General features: G+C 47.3%; 1 long non-coding RNA gene across 1 annotated transcript; it reads right to left on the reverse strand.

Moving 5' to 3' along the window:
* Positions 1 to 1,706: 1,706 nt before the first annotated feature.
* On the reverse strand, positions 1,707 to 7,827 carry LOC116985990. Its single transcript, XR_004415380.1, has 3 exons — positions 7,818 to 7,827; positions 3,599 to 3,600; positions 1,707 to 1,838 (listed from the first exon to the last, which is right to left on the reverse strand). It is a non-coding gene; the product is annotated as an uncharacterized LOC116985990 (long non-coding RNA).
* Positions 7,828 to 8,075: the final 248 nt, after the last annotated feature.

Here is an 8,075-nt window from a genome sequence, read left to right on the forward strand (position 1 = left end):
CAGAATATTCATCCCCTTCTTTCCGACATCGTTTGTGCCGACATGCACTACCACTTCCGGATGTTCACCTTCGCCCTTGAGGATTTTCTGCACTCTGTCCGTGACATCCTGGATCCTGTCCGTACCGGAGCGGAGCGGGCGATGCCTTGCCTGGGTCGCCGCGCTGGATTGACGCGCTGGAGCTCCGGTGAGCAACACCTCCGGGCTGCGGGTCTGCGGAGCGGAGCGGGCGGCGCCGACATTAACATCGGGAGCCTGGGAGCTCCAACTCGGTGCGTCCTTGTCGGCTTCGGAAGCCGACAATCCCCTGCTAGGAAGCGGCCGTTCCAGGTGGCCCAGCCGCTGTGTGGACTCTCCCGACGCCGGGGCAAGACCACCCGGCTAGAACGGCCAGGAACATCGGGCCTCCGTAGAGGCAATAGCGGTGGCCTCAATAGGCCTGACTTTTGGAGAACTGGGGTTGGGGACTGGACTTTGTGCCTTCCCCCACAGTGGTATCCATTGTGGGGGGATGATTTTTCTGTGTGTAGTTACTATGTTAGTCTGTGTCCAAGATGGCTGTCGGAAGGGAGAGTGGACGCTGGCGCGCTTTAGCTGCCGCTGCTCTCTCTTCACATTGTGTTTTTTTTGATTTTTTGATTTTGTGTCTTTGGAGCGATTTCTGTCTTTAATTTGTGTATTGATGATGTCCTTATTATTTATTTTTCTCCGACTATATGTTTTTTTTCTCTTCTGTTTAATCTTTGTAAGGTGACCTTGAGATTTGAAAGGCGCCCGAAAATAAAATTTATTATTATTATTATTAAGCTTATGCCTAGACCGCGGGATATTCAGTAACCCCAAGTCGGCTGATCTGAGGGACCTGGAGGTGGAGTGGTGGGTGAGAAGACTTTTAATGTAGGAGGGGGCAAGCCCATTGAGGGCTTTGTAGACATAGAGGAGGGTCTTGAAATGTATACAGAACCGCACAGGGAGCCAGTGGAGAGAGGCCAGGATCGGGGTGATGTGGTCCCTTTTTCGGGTGCCCGTCAGGAGTCTCGCTGCGGCGTTTTGGACTAGTTGCAGGCGGGACAGGGAAGATTGGCTGATGCCAGTGTAAAGACAGTTGCAGAAATCTAGGCGGGAGGAGATGAATGTGTGGATGATCTTTTCCAGGTCATCAAAGTGGTGGTTGCATGGAACGAGCTGCTGCATGGGGTAGTTGAGGCAGGGACTATTGCAACGTTTAACAGGCACATGGATAGGACAGGTTTAGAGGGATATGGGCCAAACACAGGCAGGTGGGACTAGTGTAGATAGGACATGGTGGTCAATTTTTGCGCTGTAAATAATTGTGGAAATCGGGGTAACCGTGAGAGACATCTATCCTACTTCAGAATTCCAAAAGTGAGGAGAAATGATGGTAGAGAGAAGCGAGGGCTGAAGGGACAACATCAGCTAAAGTGGTTGGCAAACATTGGCCGTGCAGATATCAAGATAGAAAATATTGGGAATTATCGCCTTTGCTCACTGCATTTCATCAAGTAAGGGCATTATTTGTGTTTTTTTCTTAATTCCTTTATTATCTAAAAAGTTTCAGAAGTGATAAATCTGGCTGTAAAATTTATAAATTACCCATGGTTCTCAAGTGGGTTTTTACATGCAAAAAGAAAACACTTCTATAGCTAAATTTATCAATTAAAAAAATCGCAAACCATACGTGGGTTTTGAATTACATTTTACTCAGATGCAAGCCAAGGAATTGATTAATTGTTAGCTGTTAATTTGACATAATCAACTTCAGCAAATTGACAATATCTTTGAAAGTGAGTGGGTGTTTAAGCCATCAGGACATTTCACTCGTTAAGTCTGGAGATTTTTTTAATGGTAAATTTATCTTCCGCAGCATTTTCTTTTTGCATGTAAAAACCCACTTGAGAACCATGGGCGATTTAAAAATTTTACAGTCAGATTTATCACTTCTGAAACTTTTTAGATACCGAAGAAATCAAGAAAAAACATAAATAATGCCTTACTGTTGATGAAATGTAGTGAGCAAAGGCGATAATTCCCAATATTTCCAATCTTGATATCTGCACGGCTAATGTTCGCCAACCACTTTAGCTGCTGTTGTCCCTTCAGCTGTCGCTTCTCTCTACCATCATTTCTCCTCACTTTTGGAATTCTGAAGTAGGATAGATGTCTCTCACGGTTACCCCGATTTCTACAATTATTTACAGCGCAAACATTGACAATTTTGGCATTTTTTAACGGGTAAGAAAGTACGCGTTTAGTGTATTAACAGAAAATGCCGGAAGCTGCCATGTACTCCACATGGATTAGGATGCTCCGTGTGTCACGCCCTTTGACCTGATGACCTTACATGCAACCCATCTATTTTCTTCGCTCCATAGATGCTGCCTCACCCGCTGAGTGTCTCCAGCATTTTTGTCCACCTTCGATTTTTCCAGCATCTGCAGTTCCTTCTTAAACATGTCGTCTACTTTCAGTCTGATTAGTTTGGTTTAGTTTTGGTTTAGAGTTAAATGCAACTTAGCAGATTTGGTTTATTTGAAGGGCCTGTTCCACTTGGACGTCATTTACGCGACAGGCCGTTAGTGACTGACCCGCGACGGTCGCGAGCGTCATCATGCGCCCGCACAGCGGTCTGGAGCGCGTTACGTCATTTGAAGATGGACACAAAATGCTGGAGTAACTCAGCGGGACCGGCAGTATCTCTGGAGAGAAGGAATGGATGATGTTTCGGGTCGAGACTCTTCTTCAGTCTGAAAGACGCATTCTGTGTCTATCTCTAATCGTCTTGGCCGCGCTCTGGGAGTAGGAGTGGGGGCGGATCCGGATCCGCAATGGCCGTGAGCCCCAGGCCGAGCTCGGCGATCGTTTGCCTGCTTCTGCTGCTGCTGTTGGAGGTGAGACGTTGCGTCGCGCCAGGGTCTTGGGCCTGTCCCACTTTGGCCGTCAGTTACGCGACAGGCTGGTGGCGCGCAAAGATTTTGTGCAGGAAGAAGTCCCCACTCCTCCACACCACTCCATGCGCCCGTCCCACGCTACCCACGCGCTAGCAGGTCGCGTAAATGACGCGCGAATGACGGCCATGTGGGACAGGCCCTTTAGTTAACCTGATGGGTTTTTAATGACAATCTGATAGCTGCCCAGTTGGTATTGTTCATCGTAATTTAATTCCAGATTTCTACAATTAGCTGAATTCCATGTGGTATTCGCTGCAGTGAAATCTGACTTCACATCACCTCGCATTAACCCAGACCCCTTGATTTGTGTAAGAAGCAACTGCAGATGCTGGTTTATACCAAAGATAGACACAAAGCGCTGGAGTAACGCAGCGGTTCAGACAGCATCTCAGGAGAACATGGATAGATGACATTTCTAGTCGGAACCCTTCTTCACCGCGGCACGGTGGCACAGCGGTAGAGTTGCTGCCTTGCAGCGCTTACAGCGCCAGAGACCTGGGTTCGATGCCGACTACAGGTGCTGTCTGTACGGAGTTTGCAGGTTCTCCCCGTGACCTGCGTGGGTTTTCCCCGGGTGCTCTGGTTTCCTCCCTCATTCCAAAGACGTGCGGGTTTGTGGGTTAATGCACTTCTGTAAATCGCCCGGAGGGTGTAGGATTGAGCAAGTGTACGGGGTGATTAGTGGTCGGCGCAGATTTGGTAAAACTAAAAATACAAAGAACCTGCTAATCTCTGGTTTAAAAATACCCAATCACTTGGCCTCCACAGCTGTTTGTGGCAATTCAATGGCCTGCCCCACTTGGACGACCTAATCCACGAGTTTAGAAGACCCTAGAGGTGTTGAAAAAAATGTCACGTTCGCGTTGACTCGCCGAAGTAAAAGACCTCCTACGACTATATCTACGACCTCCTACGACCCCCCTCGACCTCAGTCTTCCACACCTAAGACCAACTACGACTAGCTACGAGTACGCGGAGACCACTCACGAGCATGAAGAAGAGTTACGAAGACCTCCTACGACCTCGTGGCGACCATGCTGCGAGTATGAGTCAAGGGCAAACTCGGCAGAGGTCGCCAATTAGGTGGTGAAAGTGGGACAGGGGCATAACTCTACAGATTCACCACCCTCTGACTAAAGAACTCTAAATGCGGAACGAAGGAGTGCCCAGCGTGGGGGGTACTGCCTAGAACCGAGGGGGATCATAGATGGAATGTGTCTGAAGAAAGGTCTCGACCCGAAACGTCACCCATTCCTTCTCTCCAGAGATGCTGAGTTGAGTTACTCCAGTTGAGTTACTCCAGCATTTTGTGCCTAGCTCCGATGTAAACCAGCGTCTGCAGTTCCTTCACCCACAGTAGATACAAAGTTTGATAGAGATTTCATCTTCATCTTGTGCGTGTGAGAAATTTCAAGTGTCAGAAACAACCCAGGAAAGCTTGTAAATACAACCCCGCTGCGATATTTTCAGCGCCCCGCTCTCCTGCTCCACTTGGTAGTCGGGTCTGTCCTCCCTCTCGCTGCAGCGATGATCAAATCCAATTGAAACACCAAAGGAGTTTCTAATTTCAGATGTATGAACTGTTGCTACACGGTGAAATGTCTGAAATAGGCACCCTTATTAAAAAAGCAATAAACTCGGAGGAGAATTGAAACATATCATTTGCTGTGATTGAAGTCTATTTCTGTTGCTCATTGCAGTCTGCGTTGGCCCTTGGCTGAAACTTTGCACGTTTGCGCAGTCAAGCAACCGCACGCTGGCCGGGACATATCTTCTCCGCAACCTCCTGCAGGCTGTTGTCTGCTGGGTGAAGAGAGGGCGAGATTGATCCCTGGGATGGCGGGACTGTCATATGAGGAAAGATTGAAAAGACTAGGCTTGTATTCACTGGAGTTTAGAAGGATGAGTGGGCATCTTATAAAGACATATAAAATTATAAAAGGACTGGTCAAGCTAGATGCAGGGAAAATGGTCCCATTGTTGGGCGAGTCCAGAACCAGGGGCCACACATTCTTAGAATAAAGGGGAGGTCATTTAAGACTGAGGTGAGAAAAGCTTTTTCACCCAGAGAGTTGTGAATTTATGGAATTCCCTGCCACAGAGGGCAGTGGAGGCCAAGTCACTGGATGGATTTAAGAGAGAGTTAGATAGAGCTCTAGGGGCTAGTGGAGTCAAGGGATATGGGGAGAAGGCAGGCACGGGTTATTGATAGGGAACGATCAGCCATGATCACAATGAATGGCGGTGCTGGCTCGAAGGGCCGAATGGCCTCCTCCTCCACCTATTTTCTATTTCTATGTTTCTACGTTTCTATGTTTCTGTCCCGCTGAGTTACTCCAGCATTTGTGTCTATCTTCGGTTTAAACCAGCATCTGCAGTTCCTTCCTACATAATATTTAAAGCCGGCTCTGCCCACGTCTATGTTGTATGTGGATGTAATGTCAGTGTTTGGTGCAGGTGTGTGTTCCTTCGTTCATGGTCCCGGTCACATGCTCATCCGCTGTGGGGTCTCCGGTGTAACTAAACCCCATCATCAATAACTCACGTCCTTCGCCAATACATGCAGTGAGTCTAGTGGTGTTTGGGGTCGAGATACAGCGTGGAAACAAGCCCTTTCAGCCCACGGAGTCCATGTCCACCAGCGATCACCCCGTATACCAGTTCCATCCGACGCACTAGAGGCAATTTACAAGACAATTAATCTACAAACCTGCACGTCTTTGGGATGTGGGAGGAAACCGGAGCACCCGGGGTCACGGGTAGAACGTACAAACTCCTCACAGACAGCACCCGTAGTCAGGATCGGACCGGGGGCTTCTGGTGCTGTGAGGCAGCAACACAGATTTGAAGAGAGGTTGGACATATTTGGGCTGTTTTCTCTGGAATGCCATCGGCGGGGGAGAATACATGACAGACGTATAGGGTGATTTCACGAAAGGTCACTGGAGCGTAAATCCCCACTCACGTGACCGAAAAATTTAACTGGGGGACAAGCGTCACTTCCGGTACATGTTAGTGAATGGGAAAACACGCACTTTCACACCCGTTAAAAACATCGAAAACGGCCAGTTTTTGAGCTGCAATTTACTGTACCAGTCGGGTGACCGTGAGGCACAGCGACCTAAATTTACAGTCCAAAAAAAAGATAGAAACTAAGGTAAATACAAGAGGGAGCTGAAGGTGTAAATACGGCGGAAGTTGATTGCCGACATTTGTCGTGGAGATTTAAAGATCCAAAATATCGGGAATTATCGCGTTTGCTCGCTGCATTTCATCAAAAGTGGCATTATTGACTTTTTATCTTTATTCATTTGTTAGATGAAAAGTATTAAAAGTTAGAAACCCGTCAGTAAAATTGCAAAATCGCCCATGGTTCTCAGGTGGGTTTTAACATGCAAAATGAAAACGCTTCTGAAGCTCCATTTACCATTTAAATAATCGTAAACTTGCATCTCAGTAAAATTTATTTCCAAACGCATTGATAGTTTACGATTATTTAAATGGTAAATGGAGCTTCAGAAGCGTTTTCATTTTGCATGTTAAAACCCACCTGAGAACCATGGGCGATTTTGCAATTTTACTGACGGGTTTCTAACTTTTAAAACTTTTCATCTAACAAATGAATAAAGATAACAAAGTCAATAATGCCACTTTTGATGAAATGCAGCGAGCAAACGCGATAATTCACGATATTTTGGATCTTTAAATCTCCACGACAAATGTCCGCTAACAACTTCCGCTGTTTTTACACCTTCAGCTCCCTCTTGAATTTACCTTAGTTTCTATCTTTTTTTTGGACTGTAAATTTAGGTAGCTGTGCCTCACGGTCACCCCGAATGGCTCACTTAATTGCAGCTCAAAACCTGGCCGTTTTCGATGTTTTTAATGGGTGTGAAAGTGCGTGTTTTCCCATTCACTAACATGTACCGGAAGTGACGCTTGTCCCCCAGTTAAAAATTTCGGTCACGTGGGTGCGGATCTACGCTCCAGTGACCTTTCGTGAAATCACCCTATATAGCGACGGACATAAATAGTGTGGACAGCCAGAACCTTTACCCCAGTGTAGGAAACATACAAGACTAGGGGGCATTTCATCAAGGCGAGGGGGGGGCCAGAATATAAAGGAGATGTGCGGGGAAGGTTTTTACACAGAGGGTGGTGGGTGCCTGGAACGCGCTGCCATGGGTGGGGGTGGAGGCAGATACGATAGTGGGGTTTAAGAGGCTTTAGGATCCGCAATGGAGGGATATGGATCACGTGCATGCAGACGAGATGTTTGGCAGATCTGAAGGGGCTGTGCCTGTTCCTATGAAGAAGATGCATCATGACTTCCTGCCCCGATCTATTTTGTTTCAGTTTTAGAGATACAGCGCGGAAACAGGCCCTTCGGCCCACCGAGTCCGTGCCGACCTGCGATCCCCGCACACTAACACAAGCCTACACACACACTGGGGACAAATTTTACACTTATATCAAGTAGACAAGCACAAGCCAATTTAGCTACGAACCTGTACGTCTTTGGAATGTGGGAGGAAACTGAAGACCTCGGAGAAAACCGAGACCACGCAGGCCACTGGGGAGAACGTGCAAACTCCGTACAGACAGCACCCGTAGTCGGGACCGAACCGGGGATGCTATGAAGGCAGGCATACCAAATGCTCCTTTATCACTGTCTACTTGGGTTGCCTCTTTGAGGGAGTTATGGACTTGAAACCTCGACCGCTCCCTGCATCAACACTGTACATTAATGTCTTTGAATGGTGCTTGGATGAGGCGCTTGTATCTTTCAGACAGATAGCGACCTCAGTGGAGTTTTCTGGTAGATGTGCATTTATAACCCATCAGAACATTTGCCAACCAACAGACTGTTATCTCTAGAACGTGTATGGTCCCAGACGTAGATGCGGTATGAATCATACCTGCAGCCTAATATCTGTATTCACCTGAGGCGTGGATTCAATATCATCTCCACCACTGAAGTCTATTTTCCTCAATATTCTGACATTTATAGACTGAGCTGTTCAATGTTAATTGAGTTTGCGTTGCATTCCCTCGGTGACCTGAGTCATACATGCAGGCAATTACCTGCTCATCTCACCCCCAAAC

The sequence above is a fragment of the Amblyraja radiata genome, chromosome 22 (genome assembly GCF_010909765.2).
Source record: "Amblyraja radiata isolate CabotCenter1 chromosome 22, sAmbRad1.1.pri, whole genome shotgun sequence".
NCBI lineage: Eukaryota > Metazoa > Chordata > Chondrichthyes > Rajiformes > Rajidae > Amblyraja > Amblyraja radiata.